This window comes from Pongo abelii, chromosome 5 (genome assembly GCF_028885655.2).
Source record: "Pongo abelii isolate AG06213 chromosome 5, NHGRI_mPonAbe1-v2.0_pri, whole genome shotgun sequence".
In the NCBI taxonomy this organism is placed as follows: Eukaryota; Metazoa; Chordata; class Mammalia; order Primates; family Hominidae; genus Pongo; species Pongo abelii.
In genome coordinates, this window is record NC_071990.2 from 137,599,048 (window position 1) to 137,625,900 (window position 26,853).

Below are 26,853 nucleotides of genomic sequence, written 5' to 3' on the forward strand. Positions count from 1 at the left end.
GGAAGGGCACCCATTGCAAAAGGGGCGAGGGGAATGTGGTCTGGGAAAGCTTCCTTCAGGAGAAGATACTTGAATTGAGTCTTAAAACATAGCTCTAAATTAGCCACACAGTGAAGGTAGAAATATCCCAGCACAATGTTTGTGGAGGGACAAACAAATCAATGAGGTTGGCACAGCATAGTCGCAAGAAATAAGGCTGGAGAATTGGACAGAGTCAGATGAGGAGAGGCCCTTTATTTCACCTTGAAGTTGATATAGTCATAGAAGCGTTCTTAACATGGAATGACGGGAGATGCTTATAATTTCAGAGAGACTACTGCAGTATGATTTTGGGAGATGGACTGAAAGTGAACACACATGAGGAGAGAGAAACACCACGGTAGATGGTGACAACAGTGACTCGGGGAGAAACTAGGGGACTACTGAAGATCTAGAAAGGACCCAATGAGAGGAATCCAATAAATATTAAGGCAAAATTTCCAAGATGTGATGACCAATTGGATAAATAGAGGGAGACTACAGTGGCTTCTAAGGGCAATTGAGTGATTAAAAAATAAACTAAACTAGTCTTTTAAGATTTGTTTGGAGGGGGGATGGTGGTTATTAACAGAATATCTACTCTGGCTTCTGACATACACGCAAACATTCCTAAGACAGGAAAAAGAGGACAAACTTTCCTATGAGCCTCACAACTGATTCTCATTATTCTAGAAAGCCTTGCCTCTCACATTAGTGTTCTGTTTTCTAGACTTCACTGACTCTTTCAAAACAAACAGATAGGCAAAGAAATCTAAGATATCATTCACTAGATAAAATAATTTGAATTTTGGCATCAACCTAAATGAGACCCTCTCAGTTATTTAGTCAACAGTGTTTACTGGGATTTATTCTGTGCTGAGCACTACAAATACAAGAAGAGATAGAACCCACATTCAAACTCTTTGTTAGTCCGTATTCTTTGTATATTTATGTTTTTGTTTTTTTGCTTACACCTGGTTATGATCATACATTTCAGCAGTGGTCCTCAAACTAGAGCATAAATAGGAATCACTTGGAGAGCTGCTCAAACTACAGCTTCCTGAGCCCTGTCCCCAAAGTTCATGATTCACTGAGTCGGTCAGGGTAGGGCCCATGAATTTGCCTTTCTATCAGTGCAGTTTCTAGTACTGCTGGTGGGAGGCCACACTCTGAGAAGCATTTATTTATGGCTTTGAGCGAGAGTAACTTTGTGAAGCAATGTAAGGTTCTTTCCTATGGTCCTGACGCATCCATAATGTGGAATTGACGTCAATGGGAATTACACAGGCCACAGAGGTGTCACACAGAGGCCTTAGGTGCTCATGACCAACCTCTCACCATGGAGCTGTTGCCTCCTGTTTTTCAGTTGCCTCTCCCATTGGGCATTGCTGTCGCTGTTGCTCCATACGTTGCTGCAGTTACAGCACTTGAGGAGGTCAAACTGTCCTTGTTGGAGAGACTGGAGAAATGGGAGCAAACCTGTCTCTGTCTGAACTTCTGTGATTCTATATGACCTTAAGAGTAAGATTAATAATCTGATCACCTAGTCATCTGGAGAGGACAGCGAGATTTGCCAAATATTAACAGACACTGGAAAGGCTGTGATGTTCAGCTGAGGGCCAGTCATGCAGTTAGCCTGGACCACAAAAAAGATAAATGGGTAAGAACCTGCCTTGCAGTCACATTGTGAGTGTAATAGCTTGCCAAATGCCTCAGCTATGAATGAGTTTTCTTGTATGGGTCTCTTCTAGGTAGAGCAAAGTCCCTTCTGTTTACTTACAACATTCAGGAGTGTTTCTGATATTTCCCTTTAGGTATATGCTTTTCAATCGCACATACAGGAAAATCAAACAGGAAGTTATTGGGTAATTCAAGTATCAAATGAAGTGAGAGCAATGGGAGTGGAAAGAAGATACAAATTTCAAATTTAAAGAATGTTGGAAAACAAATAGTAAAAGACTTGTTTTCTACAACAGAGGGCGATGTGAGATGAGAAAAAAATAGTTGAAATTAACTCCCAGATGTCCACCTCTTTTGACCAGGAAAAGGATGGCATCAATTACATAAATATCAAGATTGAAGAGGAATTGGTTTAAAAGGCTGAATTCTGTTTTAGACATCCAGGTGACAGAAGTATTTTGAAATATTTGGAAATCCAGGACTGGAGTCTGGGTGAGAAAGGTGGCTTGGAGGACAGTGTTAGAAGGCCCCTGCTTAGCTATCACTTAGAATTAATAACTGAGGCCTATCAGTGGTGAGCTCACTGAGAGAGGGTCTGTGAGAGAACAGTCGGAAGACTGAGGATGGGACCCTGATATTCCTTCCAGAAGGGTTCCAGATAAGTTCTTCTTGGATTTGATACCTTTGTGCATTCTCAGTTCACTGTTTCAGTTAAAATGTAGGTGGTATTCCTGGAACATGGTATTGGGCTGCCTATGGAGACCTCCTCAAGTACCTGAGCACGTGCGCACAACTACTTGCATCTATGCCCACCTGTATAGAAAAAAAAATGGCTTTTCTACTCATTTTAGAGGGTGAATTGAGGCATTTTCAATTCTCTCAGAAAGACGTGACACAAGAGTCTGAAATGGCATGCTAACTACCCTTAAAATGTCTGTAGCTTTTCTCCTTTTTTTCCATATTATTCATGCCATGTGATACTGACGTGGGGATACTTCCCAGCCACATTTGAAAGCCTCCCCTGAAGTTGCAAACCCAATGGTTTGGAAAAGATATTTTGAATAACTTAAAATATACAGTGTAAACAAACTGGCCTTTTAGTATGAAGTGTACTAAATTAAAGAAACCAGATGCTTTGGTTGGCTTGGAACAGCTGAATTATGATTGGCTCTCCTTCACTAACCATTTTCTTTGGGGCCGCCTCTCTCTGCTCCTTCTTCCCCTCTCTCTCTCCTCCCACATTGATTTTTTTTCCTTCTTTTCAGAAAGCCATAAGCTCATCAGATACGAGAGACATAGCTCCCTAATATCAGCAACAAATGATTTCTGAAATTAGCATTGTTGTAAATTTAAATTGTTTGCCTGTACTCACTGAAATTTGTTTATAAAGACTTGATGTAAGAGTGAGTCATCCTTCAATTAAAGTTCTACATGCAAAGGAATTTTCTATGTAACTATTTTGACTTCAAAATTAAATATTCCTCTTTCAACTAACTACCAACTGGGACATTGTATAAGGTCTATAGGAAATCATTTCGATCATTTCTATCCCTAACTCTCCAAATTATTTATCCATATGAAATCAGGAAGCCCCACAACCCTCTGAGATAGGGTTCCAAACCCAAATATTCCCAATTCACTAAAGTTAGATAAACCTCCATGCAACCGAGTAGCTTTCCCTGACACAGGACGGCCAAATTTATGCCATCTCTAATCAATTCATACCTTGGAAAATTACTAGTTAATGCAAACTGAAATCTGCTTTCATCTGAAATATCTGCAGAACTGTGCCAGAAATATATATTCAGCTTGGACTCTAGGAATAGAATCTCTAGAAAGGGAAGGGGATGAAAGGAATGAAAGAAAAGAGTAGGGAAGGGAAATTTTACACAGCCCAGTAGCAGTAAAAATAGATCAACACTATTACCTCAATGATTAATATGCCACATAGCTGGGAAAAACTTTGTGTTTCTGTGATTCAAGATAAACACTAGCAGTCTCTGTCAGAAAGGTCAATTATGGCTTAGCTAATACAGGTAGTTGTGAAACATTTTGTAAGTATAGTGTTCTTATTATAAGTATTAGGTGTAAAAGGCAAATTGCCAGATGCCATCTCATAATTGTTGGAATCCTACTGTATTCGAACTGGATAAGGGAATCTTATCTTAGACCAAGGCATCTAAAAGGTACTTACCTTTATGTTCTCCCTTTAAGGATACCTTTTTATTGTGCTTTAGTAAATCAAGTCTCAGAATGGAATTGGTTCCAAATAATTTGCAGCGGGTTCATTTCATTTCAATTTCAAGGTGGTGAAAAAAAAAATCACTCCAGAAATTCTCCATGACCTCTTTTTTTTTCTTCAAAACACCCATCTCCTCCACCTATCCCCTTCACCCCTCTTTCCCTCTAGGTCTCGACTCGTAGCTGATGGCTGGCCCCTGGGGCATCTGCCACTTGCAGGAGAGCTGGGTGGAATGGAACAGGCACACTCTGGGATGAACGTTCCAGGGTTTTTCCCATCCTAGTTGAGCCTGACCGATCTTTTCCAAAATGCGCTATTGTATTAGATACATTTAAGAGGGTCTTAAAGTGGTAACTGGCTCACCAGAGTTACAGGATCTTTTTGTTGTCAGCATTTTATTGTACAGTCTGATTTCACTTCCCAGTTCTGAGACAGGAAAAGAAAAATAGGTCTACCAATCTTTCCTGCCGAATCACTCAATGCTCGAGGCAGGGCAAAAAAATATATATATATATGCTTTTTGCTAGAAACTTCACATAGAATATGAGTCAGGATATTCTATTTTGTGTCTTGACTTTGCATCCTTATGCCAAAGTGCTGTCCTGGTATTAATCTGTTTTGAAATGTGTGGGGATTTGTCTTGCTATTCTAATGCGCCGGAGGGGGCTGAGTGTTCAGAGAAAGAGCTCCGTGCCTGGCTGACTTTTGGTTGATGGAATCAGTTAACATCCACAGGCAGATATGGAAATCCTGACTTTCATCAGTAGGTTGCTGGCTATCTGGGGATGCAGCACTGAAGGCAAAGAGTGGAGGCAAAGTAGTGGAAAGAAAAGTCAATACTGAAAAGTGCAGGGAATTTATGAAGCTCTCACCTGTTGTCCAGGACAGCTCCACTTCCAATACCGGGAAGTCTTTGCCCCCACATTAATCCCTGGCTCCATGGTACCGTAACTGACTAGGCCACAGGGAGATGAGTGTGTGATTGAGGAGCACAGGCCAACAACACTTCAGGCTCAAGCAGTATTTTACAATTCATTACACCTTAGGGTCATTATTAAGCACTGAGCTTTGTGAGTTCTTTGGATTACTCATCCTTAGAATGTTTGCCCATCATATTCTTACAGTTTTGCTTTATTGGCCAAGTTTTACAATTTCTCCAGGCTGTGCTTCTTTCTTGCATAGGTATTTTTAACCTTTGTCCAACAGATAGTTATTTTGCAGTACTTTCTAATAGTTCCCACCAAAATGCCTCTTTGTCAAAGGAGAATTCTTTCCATTATTCTGTTTTCTGTAGTTGGATTGCGTGTCTGGGTAACTGGAGTTATAACTCCTGTGCTTGGTGAATATTCTAGTACTCTGTGTCATCCTGAGCAGTTGATACCTTTTCTTTTGTATCTACTCTTATATCAGTATCCCTTTCCAGTTCCATTGTGAAGCTACTTGTCCATTCAGTATCTAATGCTTTTCTTAATGGCTTTTATTTATTTTATTTTTCGGGGGGGGGGATTTAAGGAGTGGAGAATAGGCAAGAAAGAAGGAAGAGGCTCCCCCTGTACAGAGACAGAGGGAGGGGGGGCTCCAAGCTGAGGCTCCCCCTGTACAGAGACAGAGGGAGGGGGGCTCCAAGCTGAACGAGGGAACCCCCTTGTTAATGGTTTTTAAATATTCCCTTATTCTATCTGCTGTTTTTCCTTCACTCTCCTACTCTTAAGCCACTTTGGCCCCATACTAAAACTTTTCAAAAAGACAAACATCCCAATAGTGGTATATGTGGGAATCCAGTTTCTCTTTCCCCCATCAACACATCCAAAATAATTTTCAAAAACCTTGACACCAATCTGACTATGAACGTGCATTTTCTCCGAGGGTGAATTTTAGTTACATCTCCTTTGGCTAAGGATTAATGATGCAGATATTTTACTCAGAATAAAAAACATAAAATGGAAAATACTGTTATTAGAGACACTCAGCAACAGCTTGAGAATGTCAGTAAGTAAAGCAGTGTGTGTACGGTGCCAAGACAGACGGAGCAGCTGCTTCGGAAGAATATTGAGAAGCCAGCTGTTATTCCCATTGGCACCAGAACGTGCCAATCACCACCCAAACTGTGGGCATCGTGCGCCAGATTCTGGGGGAGAGAGCGCCTTCACAAGCCAACTAGAAAAGGGCCCTTGTTGTTTTTATGTGTCAAAGTTCTATCTGCAATTACTTGTATACTATTCTTTATCTACCCATTCTTCCTTCATAGGTTAGAATGAGAAAGGTAGTATACTGAGGAGAGAAACATCTTTCTCTTTCACTTTACATTGTTATAACAAATAATTTTATGGTTTAATTGTTGATTGTGGCATGGCTGGGCATCTTACGTTGATTAATGGAGCAAACATGAACACATCCAAGTGAATTTCAGAGGGTGACTAATTCACCATCTGATATGGACCAGTCCATTTTCTAAAGCTCGCTGTCTGGGAACCAGAAGTTTTGGCTAATAAAAAATAGTACCTCAAAATACCCGCACAAAGACAGACATATGAAAAATTTAAGAATAAAAAATTAAAAATATATATCCCTAAGAAACTTTTTTACTTCCAAGCAAAGAAAGAAAAAAAAAAGTTTTTCCCTAAATTTTATTATCACAAAGAAGAGCAAGAGACATTTTCCCCCAAAATTTATTCTGACTTGGAAATTAAGTTAATACCATAAAAACGAGGCCTAGTTAACTTTCACTTTGGCTTTATATAAACAGATTTTTGAGACCTAAAAGCATTAACCTAGATAAGCAATTAGAAAGCAATAACTTCATCCTCCTACTTTTCAGTATGCTAAGGCATGCAAAGCTTTCTAATTAATCAGCTTCTCCAGAAGGAAGGTGAAAAAGAATACGCCTTGTATCTACATATTCCTAGTTTGAGAAATATATGTATATACATAGTCCTACTTTGAGGGCAGTGTTGTTCTCCCATTCTGGTTTAGGGGTTGTAATGCAACATAGCCATGTGGCAAGCAGAGTTATGTTCTAGAATTGAAATTGGGAACATTCTTGCTCTTAGAACTATCTTGGAAATTTAAATAAATAAATAAATAAGCAAAAAAAATATATTATCCATGGTTTCAACAAGTCAATACCAGTGGGAGAAAGCCTTTTTCTCTAAATCACATAAGGAAGAGTGGACAATCAGTGGCAAATCTGTGGGACCATCCATCCCATCGGCAGTATACCAGTGCTACAAGACTAAAGTTCAGTGTTACTCTGAGTGTTTCTTTTACCAGGGACATCTTTAAACCTAGTAAGTAGACTGCTGCTAAGGAGCATTCCTGAAACATTGCACAGGATGGAGCTAGGTGCAGATGGAGATTGATGTCATCAGAACTCAGCACAGGAAATAAAGACCTGAGTTGTAGCAGGTTATAATATTACTATACCGGGGAGGGGAAAGAAAGAGAAGAGGCAGCCCCACAACGGGGGAGTGGAGCCGTGGGATATTCCTTATGGAAATATTATAGACAACTTCTGCAGAACATCAACAATTAGTTCATAAATTTACAAACACTCATTGAAGGTGTGCTGTAAGTGATGCACTAAGCTGGGTGCCCCTGAATCCAGGAGAACACAGGCCTAGAAGGAGAAAGAGCAGGGACACACATTAAAAGTCTTCAAATTTTTGAAGACAGCATTACCACCAATATCATAAGGCAGAATAGGATTAGAAGTCAAGTGGACAAAAGACCATATACTGTATTGTTTGCGTTTATGGATACGTCCAGAAATGGGAAATCTGTGGAGATAGAAGGTAGAATAGCAGTTGCTTAGGACTTAGGGCTAAGGACAGTAGGCTGGGGGGATAGGAAAGTGACAACTAAAAGGTACAGCATTTCTTTTTACAGTGATGAAAATGCTCTAAAATTGACTGTGGTGAAGGTTGCACGTATTCTGGGAATATACTAAAAGCCATTGAATCGTACACTTTAAATGGGTGAATTGTGTGGTATGTAAATTATATCTCAATAAAGCTGTCATTTGAAAATGTGAGGTAATAAAATTTGGCAGGGGGTGGAGGGGGAAGCCAAGTAAATTGAAGGAGCAATAAATACTCCAGAAGTGGATCCTCTTCCTCAGGTTCCCGTCCCCAGCCTGTACGCCTTTCCCCCCACCCGCCGCCCAAAAAAAAACGAAAAAAACGAAACACAGGGAACTATCAGATATTCTTCCTCACCTAGAACCGCAAAACACAAGAAAAACTCTTCGGAGAACTTCAGTGCCTCATTTTCTATTACATTTGAAGCCCACTTAAATGTGAGACATGATAAGGTACCACCTCAGTCCTAGGAGAACTGTGAGCTTGTGAATTATTGTTCAGAGCCTCTTCTGGACAAAAGGGCTTTAGCTCATAACAACACTAACCTCTGGATAAAAAGAGGAGACTTTCAAGCTCTGTGAGGCCCTCTCATAAATAACAAAAAAGATTGGCACCAGGTGGGTCATTCCAGAGACTACAGCATTTACAAAGTTCTTCTATTTGAATTTATTTCAAGCAGTCAATAAATAAATGGTTCCATGCTATTAAAAATGGAGAAAAGAGAAGACTACAAACAAGTGCTTCTACCTCCTGCAATTTGGTCCATTTCTCCAGCTCCCTTCTCAGAGAAAGATGCAATTGTTCATTTGATGACCCTGGTACTCAGCGTATTTTCTTTGGGGCCATCTTTTGAATATTATTTTTGCATAAAACCAAGTAAATGAATGGGAAAGTTGAAAAACATAATCAGAATGTTATATTGACACTGTTGTAGATTTTCCGAATGTTGAAAAACAAGAAATGAATGGAAATGAGTTTGCCAAAGTGAACATTTTATGCATCTTTATATAGGGCATATTCCCAAGTGGAAAAACATACACTTGGATAAAGTAAAATGGCAAAATATTTTTGAAAATTTCAAATTTATGACAGTTATTGGTCATAATTAGGCAGAACCCTTGCCCTCAAAAACTTACATTTTAAATATTCACTTCTTTGTGTGTGTCTTTTTCTCCTTCCTTACTTTCTGTGTCTAGTGTTCAGAGAAGGCACTTTTAGCTATTTTGTAGGAGCTACAATATTCTGCCCCACCACAGGAATATAATCTTTCCTATAGCCATCTGTCTTTCCAAAGCATCTATCTTAGTGATACACATGGTGATTATTAGTGATTGTGTAGGCCCTCTGAGATACCGAAAGACACCAAATGAGATTGTTGTGTTTTTTTTTTCACTAACTCAAAAAGTGCTGTATTAGTGTTAGCCTTGAATGACTCACAAGTGACTGTTCCTTTTATCATCAGAGACACAATCAGGGATCATCTCCTTCCATTGGGTGGGGCAGCTTGTGTTCTTTCATGTGGCTATGAGAAAGGCTGAACTGTGGAGCATCACGATTTGGGGAGAAAGCCATGCTAAAAGGTCCAGAAAAGACCCAGGAAGATGTCTTCCATAAAGTTGGTGATCAGTTATTGCCAAAGGAACACTACAAATGTAAAGTTTCTCATTTAGGAATTTAGAGAATTTGTGCTTTTAGTTGAAGTGATTGTTGGGATATGAAATGGCTTCCCAGATGCTATTAAAATAAAATTAGGCTTTGTATCATGACCTGGTTTTTTCTTTTTCAGAACTTGCATTGTGCCTTCCCTATAGTAAATAATATGAAATGAACATACATCTTATTGTGCTGTCTCATCAATAAATATTTTTCAACAGTAATACATTTTATTATTTTTGTCATTTTGCTTTGAGTGTGAGTACACATTGTTGTCAAAGTCCTTTCTCGGCTCTGGTTTGGGCAATTCAAGAAAAGTGTGCCAGTTACCCTCTTAGTTTGAACCAGGTTATATGCAGAGTGCCTTGGGTTTTGTTAAACAACCAAGTCTCCTAGGAGGGCCAAGAAGTTTTTCACCACAGATGCCATAACCTCCCTGTCTCTGTCTTCCACTCCTCTGCCTCCCAAATTATCTCTCACCAAACAAATCACTGTACCACCTATTTCTTTAGGCCAACCTCTAAGAAGTTCATACTCTATCACTACATTTTTCATTTCAAAATACTCTACAAGTCAATTCATTTCACAGAGCCTCCCCTAACACACCAGAGCAATGCTAATCCATTCCCCTAGCCAAAGTGTCCAAATTCCAACAGGACACAATTCACAAATGACCAAAGATGATGCATATTATAAATATTTGCTTTCTTCCCTATTTGCTTTTGCCTCATGTGTCCTCTCTATTTTGTGCTTTGGGTGAGACCTTTAACATGTGGGTTCGGTTACAAAGTGAGATAGCCATCAGTGGTTCTCAACATCTCCCCAATGAAGTCACCAGGGAAACTGTAAAAAATATGCCCAGATTCACTCCTGCCCAATTAAATCAGAATATCTAATTGAAAACAACTGATCACAGATGGTTAGGAAGGAGAGTAGAATGTTAGCCTAATTTCTTTTTTCCTCTCATACTGGGCTGAGGGGGAAATTCCTGGCCAGTTTCAAATATAATGAAAAAAAGTAAAGAAAATGTTCTGATAACAAGCTAACAACTGCAGAATCCTGTGATTAGAAGGTTAAAGGTGGGCAAAAGCTTATCTTTTTCTAAGTCACTGCACGTCAGACCAGAGAAATATAAACATTTGTTTTAAATAATGGTTCCCTTTTTCTACTAACTCTTAGTACAAAGTTTCCATGACCCACACCTCACCTTACTTAACTGCCATTGATGAGTAGTAAGATTCTCTGAACATTGATTCTATGAGGTGTGTTAACCTCAAGAAGCATATGTTCTAAAAAATCAAACGTAGGATAAGCGATGTTTGAGGCTTGTTTGCAGGTAGTATTGTCTTAATTGTGCAGCTTAGAATTTTGCAACCAATGTGCTGTGAATGAATCTCCAGTGTGCTGAAATATTCAATTCCCTCAGCCTCCTGGGTGGCCAGACTGGCCTGGGACAGCCAAGACCGGGAAGCAAATATTTTTTTTATGTGTGGGAGCCATGGAAAGATACAGATGGTAGAATCTTGAATGTCTGAAGTAATAAGCAATACAGAGTATCGAGTTTGTGCTCTATGTAGAAGACATTATATACTACACATAAATCCGTCCAACAGTTACAATTACACATATAGAGGTAAAGCCATAAGCAGCAGCCTATCACTTATGAGAAACTAAGCAATTCTTACTAAAAGAAATTGTCCGCCTGATTATCATCCTGTAGCATAAAAATTACTGTCATTACTTTACATTGCTCACCATCATAGTAATCTCCAATATAATAATACATGAGTATAACAGACTTAAACTAGGTATTCAATGAACATTGACTAAGAATGGACATTGCTGTTTATTTATCATCTTCAAAATAATTTTCAATATATATGTAATAGTTTTTCAGTTCCAATTCTCAAATTCAAACATTAAAATCATGTAATTGGGTTTGGACATGAAGAACTACTTCTCTGGGTTCAATTATCAAAAAAAAAAGGGATATTTGCAGATATGTTTGCAAAACTCCTGTCAATAATCCTAGTGGAATTATGAAGAATGAAAAAAGTGTCAGAAAACTAGAAAAAGGCAAAAATTGTCTAAATTTTCAAAGACGGAGAAATGGCATATTCAGTTTTTTAAAAACTCAGAGTGAAGGCTGCATACGATGGCTCATGCCTGTAATTCCAGCACTTTGGGAGGCTGAGGCAGGCGGATCACCTGAGGTCAGGAGTTCGAGACCAGTCTGGCCAACACGGTGAGACTGCGACTCTACCAAAAACACAAAAATTAGCTGGGCGTGGTGGTGGGTGCCTGTAGTCCCAGTTACTCAGGAGGCTGAGGCAGGAGAATCGCTTGATCCCAGGAGGCGGAGGTTGCCGTGAGCTGAGATCGCACCACTGCACTCCAGCCTGGGCAACAAGAGCGAGACTGTCTCAAAAACAAAACAAAACAAAACTCAGAATGAAATGGGGAGATGTTGCTCAAGGGGTACAAAGTCTCAGACAGGATAAATAAATTCAGGAACTCTATCGTACAGAATGGTGACTATAGTCAATAATGAGGTACTGTATACTTGAATATTACTAAAAGAGTAGACCCTAAATGTTCTCAACACACAAATACACACACAAGATTTCTATGTGAGGTGATGGATGCATTTATTAGCTTCATGGTGGTAATCATTTCACAAGGTATACATACATCAAAACATCATGTCGTATACCATAAACAGATATAATTTTCATCTGTCAATTATACCTCAGTCAAGCTGGGAAAAAACACATCAAATGATCTCTGTAAAGTATCTCCATTTCAGTTTAACTACCCAGTATGATGGCTGTGAAAACAAACAATGCTGCCTGTCAGGGGTATGTTTAATGCACAGTGGAGGTCTGACTTGGCAAATTAGTATATGACCCAGTCAATCCTATCATGAGTTAGTGAGGCCCAGTCACAGAAGGGCAGGTTTAAGGGACTATTTCTGCCCACGGACAATGTTTTCTGAATTTTATATGCTTCCCAAATAGTCCTTTCCAAATTTCAAGAATATATGCTGCAAGGTCTTTCTTCCAAGAATGTATCTAGCACAGTCCAGCTTAATTAATTTTACAGATAAAATACTTCAAAATACACCTCTCCCTAAAATACATGTATTTGTATGTTATATACTTATAAAATCTATGGTAAACTTGTGTGAATGAACAGACGCATGGCCATGTGCCATGATCCATTTTCTGCCTTCTCTGTGCAGCCAGGAGAATATTTATGGTGGCTTAGTTCCCTTTTCCAGAGAGGCCCATGAACACATAGGCCCTAGGAGAGTGTCTACACCACTGAGTGAGAAAGCCATCTCTGGGAGCCCTGAGCAGAGAGAGAAGGGGGCACAGTAACAGGACTTGCCACAAGTGGAATGGGAAATGCAATGCAGGACCTGGTTTGTAGGGAAAGATAAAACATTTGTTTGGGGATCTATTTAATGTATAAAGTGCCCCAACAGTTGGTTCTCAACAGAGCAGCCAGTGCAATCCTCGAACAATCTTAGATCATGTCACTTTCTCATTCAAAATTCTCCTGTCTTCTGTTTCACTCTAAGTCTCTAAACTATCTGCCACTCTCCTCCTTTCTTAGTCTAGTCCCTTCAGACTGCTATAGCCAAATACCTTAGACTGAGTAATTCATAAACAAGAGAAATTTGTTACCTGTGGTTCTAGAGGCTGGGAAGTCCAAGATCAAGGTGCCAACAGGTTCTCTGTCTGGGGAGAGCATGCTCTCTGCCTCATAAGACAGCATTTTCTGTGTGTCCTCTTGTGGTGCAAGGGGCAAGCCAGCTCCCTTCAACCTTTTTTATAGTTCCATTCACGGAGGGCAGAGCCCTCAAGACTTAATCACTTCCCAAAAGGCCTCAGTTCTTAATATCACCTATTGGGGATTAAGTTTCAACATAAATTTTAGAGGAACATGTTCAGACCTACTACCACCTCCTTCACACTTGTTATCTCCTTGCCCTCATCCCCTCACACTACTGCTCCTCACTCTCCCTGCTCCACCATGTTGGCCCCCTTGCTGTTTCAGAAAGTACCAGGCATGTTCCTTGTTGTCCTGGATTTGCTGTTCCCTGAGCCTGAAATGCTCCTCCAAGATAGTCTCCTGGCTTCTCCCACATTTCATTCAAGTCTTTGCTCCATGTCACCTCAGTGTGGCCTTCTGAGGCCCTGCCCTGTTGAAACTGCAGACCTACCCCACCCCTGCACAGTGGAGTCCACCCAGCACTCCCTCATCTCTTCCCTGCTTATTTCTCCCCATAGCACTTACATTATTTCCCTATAGAGGGCAATTTACTTATTGACTTTGTTTATTTTCTGTCTTCTCCACTAGAATCTCAGTCCCACAGGGGCAGGCACATTTTATCTGTTTTGTTCACTGCTATATTCTGAGCATCTAAAACAGAGCCTGGCACATAGCAGGCAAACAAAAACATGTTTGTGAAATAAATGAATAAACATCCAGTTGGTCTACAGTCCAAAAAAGAAATTAGAACCACGGGTATAGACCTAGTCATGCAGACAAGGATGCAATGGGTGATGATACCAGAGAATGGAGCTAGGGGATCTCTAAGTATTTTACACACATACACACACACACACACACACACACGCTCCACATACAGCAGTATCTACCTAATTATTTTCCCCAAAACAGTCATCTCAGCAGAAACTTGGAAAACACATTTCATAGATGAATGTATTTGAGAAATGCTATATGATCTCACTTTCTTGGCTATTCAGTATACATTAACATACTGAAGGGTCTGAGAAATTCTACAATTAAAAAAATTAATTTTCATAAACCTGCATGTTTCCCAAATTTGATAACACCCTTTAATTCATATAATGTTTAATTGCTTATCAAATAATATTCTTCCCTTTAAACACACTTTAACGCTGACCTAGATTTTTATAACAGTATCAATAATATGATTTATATGATATATAAAGTATAATAATGCAATATCAAATTTATATAATACATTATATATGTTCTATATTTATATGGTAATATCAATAAGAATACTCTTAAAAATAAAATTTTATTACAGTGTGATTGGCAAAGCAGTTTTATCCAGTTTTACCCATGTGATTTCATTTGATTCCTACCCTCTGTGAGGTATACAGAGCAGATCCCTACTTAAAGAAACAGAGGATCGGATGAGGCCCAGAATGGGTAGGACTTACCAAGGTCACAGAGAGAATGGATCACTTTTCATGCCATTGACTTCTTTACTTTGTGATACGATTTCAAAATACTATGTATTAATAATACTCATCCTCCCTTAACAATAGATCATGGCTGTCAGCTCAAGACATCTTTAAACAGAGATTGCACCACATTAGTTAAGGGCACAGGCTGTGGAGCTAGTCACCTTAATTTCCGGTCTGTCTTCATACTTACTGGCCATGTCATCTGGGCAAAGTAATTTAACAGCTTTGCCTCTCAGAGGATGATATTGATAATAGCACTGATCTAAGGGAGTTGTGAGGATTACATGAGTTAATTCAAGAAAAGTATTTTAAACTATTACCTAGCACACACTCAAGGTTCAATAAATGCTGGCTATTACTATAGAAATATATGTTACTGTGTTTAATAATAGCATTCTATAACATGGGTATAATATAATCAATTCAACTACTTCCCTACCAAGTCTAGGTTTTGCCATCTGTTTCCTTCCTGAAAAACAAACAAAAAATGAAAAACACTTGGAGTTTAAAAGAATCCCAAGTGCCATGTTGGCACAGATGTCTGGAATGAAGAACTCCCAAATACTTCCTGGTGCTGAGTGGGCTCCAGCGGTGACTGTGGTGGTTGAATGGTCCTTCTCTGGTCAGCGGACTTGGTGTGGAAGTCTCCTAAGAACAGACTATCTCCTGGGACTTGGAGTATTTCCTATCCGTGATCAGCAACATCTTTTCTTGCAGTATTTGGCAAGTTTGTCCTTGTTCCCGGCCAGAATCAGGAAGTTCAGAAGCACATAAAAACAAACAATACATAAAAATGCTTCTCTCCAATTATTCAAAGTTCAAAAAAAACAAGAAATTATCCGTGATATTGGGATCTACTTGGTATTTTACCTTACTAATTACATTTATTCTCATCAATGTGCCCGTCTTTTCCTTCCCAATGAATGCTTTTTTTTTTTTTTTGGCAGTGTTTTTCATTGTACTTTTTTTCTTGGAGTATATTTAAAGATAGGAAGTGGTTAGACAGGTTATCACTATATTTTGCAAAAATTTACAGGTATTTTCATGACAGACTATTTCTAGCCTCAGTTTTCAAATTATATTTTATTATTAATATCATTTTTAGAAATTACTGTTATTCTTAAGATCAGCATAATTTTCTAAGAATGTCATTTCAGTGATCATAGTCGACCAATTGCAAGCCAATACAATAAAGTGCTGCTTTTTGAAATTTTACTTATCATTCAAGATCCATTTAAGTATCAGCTCCTTAATAAAATCTTCCTTGTTCCCCAGCTCCATATGATGCCCAAAGGACTATGCTTCTCTCTCTCTCTCTCTCTCTCTGTGTCTCTCTCCCACTCACTCACTTCAGTCACTCAACTAAATCCAATGGACTTTGTTCAATCACCATTTCAGTTGTGCTTCTTCCACAAAATCCATCTGGAAACCACTCCCTTGCTCTTGAAGCACTCTCTTCCATGACACAATTCTGGTTTTCCTCCTATCTCTGGCTCCCACTTCTCCTTTACAGACTCCTCCTCCTCCAAGTGATTAAATGTTACAGATACTCAAGGCTGGATGCTAGACCCTATTCACTTCTTGCTCATTTCCTAGGCAACTTCATGATGACCCATAGTTTTATTTGATTTATAAATTTGTACCTCCATCCCAGAAATTCCCCCTAAGCCCCAGACCCGTATGTCCAACTGTCTACTTGACGTTTTTGCTTTGAAATCTCTTGAAGGCATGTATTTCTTTCCACAAACTTGGTCCTTCTAGAATTCTCTTTTTCTGTGACTAGCACAATCAGTCATCCAGTTATGCAAACCAGAAATCTAGGAATGATCCTTGATACTTACCTCTCCCTCAGCCCTCATATCAAATTTCTTACCATGTCAGTTTTACCTCCTAAACATCTCTAAAATCTATTCACTTCCCTCTCCCAGCAGTAGCACCCTACAAACTACCATCTTTCCTCACCTGGACTTTTAAAATGATTTCCTACCTAGTCATTCTTTACCCTTCCATTCCTTTCTCCATACTGCACCCAAAGTTGTTTTTAATATACAAATCTGAACACATTATCCTTCTATTAAAATCATTTCGTGACTTTCTAATTCTCTCAGGAATTCTCTTAAGTCATCCTAAGTCTTTTATTTAATCATCCTAAGTCTGTTACAGTCATCTTTTAGAGCCTATCCTACAAAGTCCTGACGCTTCTCCAGCCTCATTTTGCACCGTGTCTCATCCCGCCGACCTTGTTCTCCTTGCTATGTCACACTTGGCTTTGTTATGATGTCTCTGATAAGCCATCCTCTTGCCACAGGTCCTCTGAATATGCCCCCACAGCCTAGATTGCTGCACTCAGGGTGACCATGCAAGGTATGTTCTAAAGCAGAATACTTTTGAGTGTGAAGGTGGCACTTTTACTAATTATGCCAGACAAGACAACATATGTTCACTTTAAATTAATTCCTGTTCATTTACCAGCTCTCAGATCACACATCACCCCTTAAAGGAACCTCACAGCAACCTCCCTGGCAAGGTGAAGAAGAACATTGTAACTTTTATAACACAATATAACTCTCTTTTGTTCCTGGGGGGAAAAAAAAAAATATATATATATACACACACACACACATATACAGGAAGAGAAGTGGGGAAGGAGAAAGAGAGAGGAAGAAGGCAAAGAAAGGAAAGGAAGAAGAGAGAGTAGGCTACAAAGAAAATGGACACTCAAAATGGAGAGTTAGTACACTCATCAGATCAGAAGAATATCTTTTCCTAATAACATTCGTTTCTGAAAAGAGCATTATTAATTTAAGTTGTTGGCCTATACTCAGAGAAATCTGCTTACTGGAGACACAGTGTAAGAGTCTAAGTAAACCTTTGATCATCAATCTAGAAGAAGGACTTTTAAATGTAAAAATTATATTTAGTTTTAAAATTTAACAGTAAATGATTTTCTTTCAATTCTAATAAGAACACTTTACGGGATTGCTAGGAAGCCATTTAAACCCAGATATTTCCAAGTTACTTATCCATATAAAATCATAAAGCCTCACAATTCTTCTGAGAGAGGAACCCAAACCCAAATATTTCAGTATCATTACAAGTGAGACTTCTCCTAGCTTATACCATATCGACTCACTTATGTGACTGTCTTCTGGATTGTTAATTATCTGAGTGCCAAGAGGACATCTTATGAACCTTTGCATTTCCCTTTTCCTCACCTACTTTTCTTTTTATTATTATTATTATTATTATTATTAAAGTTCTAGGGTACATGAGCACAACGTGCAGGTTTGTTACATAGGTATACACATGCCATGTTGGTTTGCTGCACCCATTAACTCATCATTTACATTAGGTATTTCTCCTAACACTATCCCTTCCCCAGCCCCCCACCCCCCAACAGGCCCCAGTGTGTGATGTTCCTTTCCCTGTGTCCATGTGTTCTCATCATTCAACTCCCAGCTAAGAGTGAGAACATGCAGTGTTTGGTTTTCTGTCCTTGTGATATTTTGCTGAGAATGATGGTTTCCAGTTTCATCCATGTCCCTGCAAAGGACATGAACTCATCCTTTTTTATGGCTACATAGTATTCCATGGCATATATGTGCCACATTTTCTTTATCCAGTCTATTATTGATGGACATTTGAGTTGGTTCCAAGTCTTTGCTATTGTGAATAGTGCTGCAATAAACATACCTGTGTGTGTGTCTTTATAGTAGCATGATTTATAATCCTTTGGGTATATACCCAGTAATGGGATTACTGGGTCAAATGGTATTTCTAGTTCTAGATCCTTGAGGAATTGCCACACTGTCTTCCACAATGGTTGAACTGGTTTACAGTCCCACCAACAGTGTAAAAGCATTCCTATTTCTCCACATCCTCTGCAGCATCTGTTGTTTCCGGACTTTTTAATGATTGCCATTCTAACTGGCATGAGATGGTATCTCATTGTGGTTTTGATTTGCATTTCTCTGACGACCAGTGATGATGAGCATTTTTTCATGTGTCTGTTGGCTGTGTAAATGTCTTCTTTTGAGAAGTGTCTGTTCATATCCTTTGTCCACTTTTTGATGGGATTGTTTTTTTTCTTGTAAATTTGTTGGAGTTCATTGTAGATTCTGGATATTAGCCCTTTGTTAGATGGATAGATTACAAAAATTTTCTCCCATTCTGTAGGTTGCCTGTTCACTCTGATGATAGTTTCTTTTGCTGTGCAGAAGCTCTTTAGTTTCATTAGCTCCCATTTGTCAATTTTGGCTTTTGTTGCCATTGCTTTTGGTGTTTTAGTCATGAAGTCTTTGCCCATGCCTATGTCCTGAGTGGTATTGCCTAGGTTTTCTTCTAGGGTTTTTGTGGTTTCAGATCTTACATTTAAGTCTTTAATCCATCTTCAGTTAATTTTTGTATAAGGTGAAAGGAAAGGATCCAGTTTCAGCTTTCTACATATGGCTAGCCAGTTTTCCCAGCACCATTTATTAAATAGGGAATCCTTTCCCCATTGCTTGTTTTTGTCAAGTTTGTCAAAGATCAGATGGTTGTAGATGTGTGGTGTTATTTCTGAGGCCTCTGTTCTGTTCCATTGGTCTATATCTCTGTTTTAGTACCAGTACCATGCCATTTTGGTTACTGTAGCCTTGTAGTATAGTTTGAAGTCAGGTAACATGATGCCCCCAGCTTTGTTCTCTTTGCTTAGGATTGTCTTGTCTATGCAAGCTCCTTGTTGGTTCCATATGATATTTAAAGTAGTTTTTTCCAATTCTGTGAAGCAAGTCAGTGGTAGCTTGATGGGGATAGCATTGAATCTGTAAATTACCTTGGGCAGTATGGCCATTTTCACGATATTGATTCTGCCTATCCATGAGCATGGAATGTTATACCATTTATTTGTGTCCTCTTTTATTTCATTGAGCAGTGGTTTGTAATTCTCCTTGAAGAGGTCCTTCACATCCCTTGTAAGTTGGATTCCTGGATATTTTATTCTCTTTGTAGTAATTGTGAATGGGAGTTCATGATTTGGTTCTCTGTCTGTTAGTGGTGTATAGGAATGCTTGTGATTTTTGCACACTGATTTTGTATCCTGAGACTTTGCTGAAGTTGCTTATCAGCTTAAGGAGATTTTGGGCTGAGACTGTGGGGTTTTCTAAATATGCTATCATGTCATCTGCAAACTGAGACAATTTAACTTTCTCTTTTCCTAATAGAATACCTTTATTTCTTTCTCTTGCCTGATTGCCCTGGCCAGAACTTCCAATACTGTGTTGAATAGGAGTGGTGAGAGACGGCATCCTTGTCTCGTGCTGGTTTTCAAAGGGAATGCTTCCAGGTTTGCCCATTCAGTATGATATTGGCTGAGGGACTGTCATAAACAGCTCTTATTATTTTGAGATACATTCCATCAATACATAGTTTATTGAGAGTTTTTAGCATGAAAGGCTGAATTTTGTCTAAGGCCTTTTCTGCATCTATTGAGATAATCATGTGGTTTTTGTCATTGGTTCTGTTTCTGTAATGGATTACATTTGTTGATTTGCATATGTTGAACCAGCCTTGCATCCCAGGGATGAAGTCGACTTGACCGTGGTGGATAAGCCTTTTGATGTGCTGCTGGATTTGATTTGCCAGTATTTTATTTAGGATTTTTGCATCAATGTTCATCAGGGATATTGGTCTAAAATTCTCTTTTTTTGTTGCGTCTCTGCCAGGCTTTGGTAACAGGATGATGCTGGCCTCATAAAATGAGTTAGAGAGCATTTCCTCTTTTTCTATTGATTGGAATAGTTTCAGAAGGAATGGTGCCAGCTCCTCTTTGTACCTCTGGTAGAATTCAGCTGTGAATTCTTCTGATCCTGGACTTTTTTTGTTGGTAGGCTATTCATTATTGCCTCAATTTCAGAACCTGTTATTGGTCTATTCAGAGATTCAACTTCTTCCTGCTTTAGTCTTGGGAGGGTGTATGTGTCCAGGAATTTATCCATTTCTTCTAGGTTTTCTAGTTTATTTGTGTAGAAGTGTTTGTAGTATTCTCCAATGGTAGTTTCTATTTCTGTCTTCACCTACTTTTCAACATTTTGTGTAATGTTTTGCACAAGCATTTGTTGAAATGAACTGAATTAGTTTAGGATCCCCTCTGAGCCTGCCCAAGAACTGGCCCCTTTGCTGACTCCCATACCTAAATGTTCTACCAAACTGCAAGATACCTACACACTCCAGTGGAGTCTACATCTTCCTGTAGTCTAACCTGCACCACTAGGGGTTCACGAGCTGTGGTCCACAGCATACCTGTTGTCCTGGGCTTATAATGTTGCTGTGAAGAAACACCAGGATAAATGTTCGGTTTTCCTCAAGACATGGTTTTGGTGCTCACTTTTATTAACCCTGGCATGTCCAGCAGAGAGAGAAGAAACACAGCCTGGGAAGACTGAAGGGACCTGTGAATTACATCATGCATAGTTGTTCCTGGTCTCTGTTGTGGAGAATGGAGATGCTGGCCACGTGCAGGAGTGCTTTAGAGAGCGAGGGCTCCCGAGGGCACCTGGAATCCCAATTTAGTCAATTTATAAGCTCTCTGTGCTCCTCAGGACAGTGGGGATGATACACACACCTATGCCTGGGGCTTGTGACAAGGACTAAAGGTGATGATACACATAAGCCCTTCAAACAGATCCTGACACTTAGAAAATCCTCCTAAAAATACCAACAATTAAGGAGCTGGTAGAGGATGGGTGTGGGGGGCGGGAAGGAACACAGAATATCGGAAGAATGGTAACTGAGTAAGAAGAATAGCTACTGGTTTTTGAGCACCAGCTACGTGCCAGGCACTGTGCTAAGCAATTTATATATAATGCATTTCTAAAAAACAACGAACTTTGCTTGGTTGAGATTCTGGAGATTAAAAGTATTATCCCAGAAATACATGAATGATGCGTAATCTTACACCCATCCGTGTTTTCATTACTGAAGGCAGACCCAGATTGCATAGTCCCCAAGTTGACTCCTCAAGTTGTTCTCCTTTTACCCAACCTTTATAAGAAGACATGTCTTTGTGTTCTTTTAAGTTATTTTACAGCTTTTGAAATTCTCCTTGGGCATTCCCGCTGCTTCTGGTTCAATATCTTTTTTTATGAGACTCCTGTGTTCCCGGTGATTGAAGCTTACTTTTTTCTCATTTTCCCTCTGAAAAACTATCAAGCTCAAAAATGAGGATAGCTCTTGTTGACACTAGTCTAAAACCTGCCTTACCTTCTTTAGAAACAAACACGCTACTATTTACATATTCACTTTTGCAGCATTCAAGTTCCAAAATGCACATTTGTCAAAAAGTCATCATTCTAAGCTAAAGATGCAAGGTGGTGCAGTATGGTTTGGCAACTCTAACTTGGTGAAATTTCCCTTTTCTCTGATTTTGATATACAAATCAAGATTTTTAAGAAGAGAAGAACGAACTTTTTTTCACATGCAAAGAAAATTGTGTTTCATTCCTTTTGCCAAAAATGTGGTTTCTGGACAACTCCCGGTTTGCCTCTTTCCTACCTACAAAGCTCTCTCACCGACAGCCCAGGAATACACAGCTAGTAAAACAGACCAATGGACAGGAAGCCTCCTACTTAGCCAGTTCAGCATATAGTCCTTAGTGACCAGACAGGCCCAGCATCACTCAAGAAAGTGGAAGATTGAACCCCCACAGGGGAAATTTGGGTCTAATCAGCCATCTTGGGTCCCTCCTGTAAGATCACAGTACTCGGAACAATAATCTCTGCCTGAGTTATCTGCACTGGCTGCTTGTGCTATCCCATAAATCTATGGAGTGATTAAATTGCACAACCTTCCTCCTCTCTTTTAGGCCAGATAAACATCTTAGGAGAAATCGTTCACTTAGTTAATTTGGAGAGTAGTCAGCTGAAATAAACAAAGCTTCCAGCTGAGATGTGCAGTATGGTGAAAGTTGTCTGAGATTTGGGATCTGGGTTTTCTCTGTCTTTATTTTGCAAGTGGTGGCAGTGACATGAATTAGTAATGTGCTCAGCAAGCTCAAAGGAATACCTTTCATGAGAGCTGCTTCTTTCCCACCATATTTGGGCTGCTTTGCGGCTTCATCTTTCTGATACCAGCACTATCTCATCTTCCTGGTTCCTTAGTGATGCTCCTGCTATGAATCTCTATCCCATATTCCATGCAACCTGTTTATACCAAGAACGTCACTATCTTCTTCATTCATCTCAGATGCCATGGAAGCCCAGTAGCTACTGCTCTGTCCCTGACACCTTTTCCTTACCCTGAAATGACCTTGACATACCACGACAGGGGCCAGAGTCTGGTTCTTGTCACGTGGCCCGTGTTTCAGCCACTGTAAGTTGTCATTGCTGTCAGAGTCTCCACCCTCTTTGCCAGTTACATAAGAGGCCACATAGACATCTGCTTCCTAGCACAAGCTTTTATTAACCAGAGGCAGCACGAGAGGCCAAGTAAGCAAGAGGTCCATTCCGGAGCCCTGTCCTCAGGGAGGGTGAGGGGCTGTCGTCAGGTCAGGTCGTGGCTCCTGGGGCAATTCAGCTCAGCTCTGGGCCTGTTTGCAGCCTTCAGTACAGGGGATGACATGTGATGTTGTCAGCCTGAAGGGGCAAAAAAAGCAGCAGCCCTTTCAAAATCAGAATGCCCCTGCTGTTTGTTTCCTTTTGGAACACAATAAGAACAGACTGGGGACATGACTTTAGGCTGTCAATGCTTCCTACCAGCTTCCACAGCACCTTTCATTTGCCAGAAGAAAAAAAACAAGTTGCTTAAGTTAAACAAGGACTTAATGAATAGTCAAAATAATTGTTTAGCTTGGATATAAGGCCTTAGGTAAACAGATGATTGCCTGAAACCCTGGGCCAGGAAAAGCAGCTAGGCAAGACACCGCTTGTTCTGTCCCTCGGAAAACAGCCCAGTAGCCTCTGCTCCTCTGAGGACTGTTGTTACTGAATTAATTCTCTCTTCCCACCAGCGTATTAAAGCAATTTAATATCAGAACAGGCTCCTTAAAGCAGGGAGAAGGAAAGAAAACTTTCTATATTAGAAATATACCATTAACACATAAATCTTACTACATGAGTGCTTCCATTAAATAGAATGCTTCAGATTGGGAATGTCTGGTGTGTTTGTATTGAACTGTTTTCATGTTGTGAAATTTCTCAGATGCATTGTTAGCATACTTACAATTGTCCTGCCTCCTGCCTTACTGGTATTTTTAACATGATTTCATCCTTTTGAAAATGATTATTTACTACACCAAAGGGGCATTGTTAGGTTTATGAGGAATCAGCTTCTCAAAGTGCAATGTAGTTATGGACAGTGTCAGCACTGAAATGGAATCTTCCAGGTATGGTTTCCTTATTTGTTGTTACTGCTGATTTGTTTGGGTTTGTTTGCTTGTTTAGGTATCTTTGCTCTCAGTTGGCTCCATTGTTACTTGTCTCTTCTTCCCAAAGTAGGATGCAGTGTGAAAATTTGTTGCCAGCTAATTTCAGTTCTGCTGAAGAATATTTTTAATAATTGCTTTCTTACTTGAAAGTAATGGATTCCTTGTTGATCCAGGACAGGATTTGGTTGTCTTGCTTGTACAGCCCATTTCCACTGAACTGCTCTTTGATTGAACCGTGAACTCATCAAGGGAGTGGGATTCTCCTGGTATTCTTTTTCCACAAATCATGATGACTGTATATTTGGTTTATCAGCAAACAGCAATCAAAGCATACATTATATAAGAAAAAGTTAATGCTGACCACTTAAACAATTTTTCATCTTGATAATATAGGAGAGTGGTTAAGACATGAGGTTTCAAGTCAGTTCTGAGTTTAAGCATAAGCTCTGCACTTACTAGCTCTGTGAGTCTGAACAAATTATCAAATTTCCATTAGCTTTGTTTCCTCATCTGCAAAATAGTCAAATAATAATAATAACAACTACTTTGGGTTGTTGGGTTGACGATGTGAGATAATACATGTAAAATGCTCAGCACAGTATAAGTATTCAATGAATGTTATCTACTATATTATTTTCACATACCTTATAATTTCCTTACAACAACTCTGTGATGTAGACCAAATTTCCATGATTTATGCAATTTAAATATTAGACAACTGGACTTCAGAGTGATTACTGATTCATCCAGGGTTACCCAAGATGGCAAAATATTGGTCCTGTCAGTACAGGAGCCCCCAAGTTCCCAGTGTATTGCCCTCGCTTCATCCATTTGGCCACAGGGTACTCTTCTTCAGTTTCCCTAAATCTAAAACCTTATGTAATAATGGGCCTCCTCTGCCCTAGACTCTCAGGTGGAGACCAGGAAGAAATCCTGTCACAGGCATTAAAACCTTCATCAATATTACACAGACACTTTCTGGGGAAATGGTAGCCTCATAGCTACAAAGTTAAATGATTTCCAAAAGGTGAGCGTGAAAGTGCTGGAAGGAGGCCATGAGATTGCAGCAACAGGTCAACAAATCCACAAGCCCAGCCAGCTTTGTAGACAAAATCCATACAGTCTCCTCCGTGCATCGTTTTTATGGTATATGTCTCCCTTCTTACCATTATAAAACATACATTTATTTAAAGTCAGTGAGTCTGTTATATCATTTTAACATGCTGTATTTTCTCAATTGATATTAAAACTACAACTCCTTTTATGTGAGGATCTAAGATTTTCATTTCTTTTTTCATTTTAAAAACCAGGTCTACACACTCCCTAAGGTGTGTGTTTCTAACCATAAGGTTAGAAACCAGTGGTATTGTGGAAAGAGCTCTGCCTGTGAAGTCTAACAGCCTAAATTTAAGTGCTAGCCCCACTGACTATAAGCTGAAAGCACCATAAACTTAGGCAGCTCAACTGAAGTCCATAAATATTTACTATATCAGGACTTTAAGGGGCTTGTGCCCTTACCTGGGACTACAGAGCGAATACTAGTCCTTCACAACCATTCTTCTCTGAGCCTCTATTTTTCTTACTTATAAAGAGAATAAAGGTGTCTCTCCTCGCAGGGTTATTATGAAGATCCAATGAGAAAAAACAAGAAGATAAATATACTGTCATGTTGTGACAGTGCTTTGTAAACATAGGGTGTTCAAGACAACTGCTGAGGAGAGAAAAACACTTCAACTTTTCTTGGTAGCTTTTCTTTATTGACCAGCCACCCCATATCAAAATACATAAGTACATTTTTTTAAAGCTAACAGCTTTACCCTCATTGATGTAAGTTTATATTCAGACCTATAAAAGTACTTTTCCATCTATTTCCTCTTCCTCTCACTTTGGTTTATAACATTTATCCATAAATTACAATATTCTTTCATATCAATATGGCAATGTAATATCAGATTATACAAAGCATTAAAGAAGGCATCAGTATAAAATTCAAAGCAGAGAACAGCCCAAGAGCTCATGGCTTGCACTTTACAACCCCAAGTACACTAAAGGCCCATCTGTGAGGGGCATTTTAAGCATATCAGTTGCATGAGTTGCAGCTGATGGGGATCTCGCCCAGGCCCTGAGTTCCTCCAGGAACTAGGAAAGGAAGGAGAGAGGACTGTTCTTCCTTTCAGCTCCCAGGCTGGGGCCCCAGTGCCACCTTAGTTTGGGAAAAAGGTGATTTATGGGAGTGTACCCATTACTACTGGAATTGAAACCTTCCCTGATTCAGTTCTTCCAGAGATATATTATGTCTCATGTATTTCTACCTCTCCTCTGATTCCATATTATATATAATAACTGGTAAATTTGGTCTTTATTTCTACTCTTGTCAACAGAGAACATTCACTTAGAATCCACTAAGTACCAGACAGCATTCAAAGTGCTATTATGGAGAAATGTAAATAACATGATATGCATGATCCCTGCTTTGCAGGAGTTTAGAAGGAAGCAAACCAGCATTTATTGCCAGGCAGTGAGTATTATTTTAGGTTCTCTGACAAGGACACTTCGAAGTGGGTCTTAACTTTATTTTATAAATGAGGCGTCTGAGGCTCAGAGAAATAAATCTGCCAAGATCACACAAGTAGCAAGCGTCTGGGCCAGATTTCTCCAAGGCCTACCGTGTTCTAAAGTCCATGCTCTTTCCACTCTACTCCGTTGCCTCCCCTGATGAGAAAGGCAGGACACATACTAAAAAGGAAAATGAAC

At 39.5% G+C, this 26,853-nt stretch overlaps 1 protein-coding gene across 2 annotated transcripts in view; it reads left to right on the top strand.

Annotated features, from left to right (window-relative positions):
- The window catches only part of PDE7B (phosphodiesterase 7B), a 339,241-nt gene that overhangs the window by 226,305 nt on the left and 86,083 nt on the right, over positions 1–26,853 (top strand). The gene's annotated exons all lie outside the window — the stretch shown is intronic.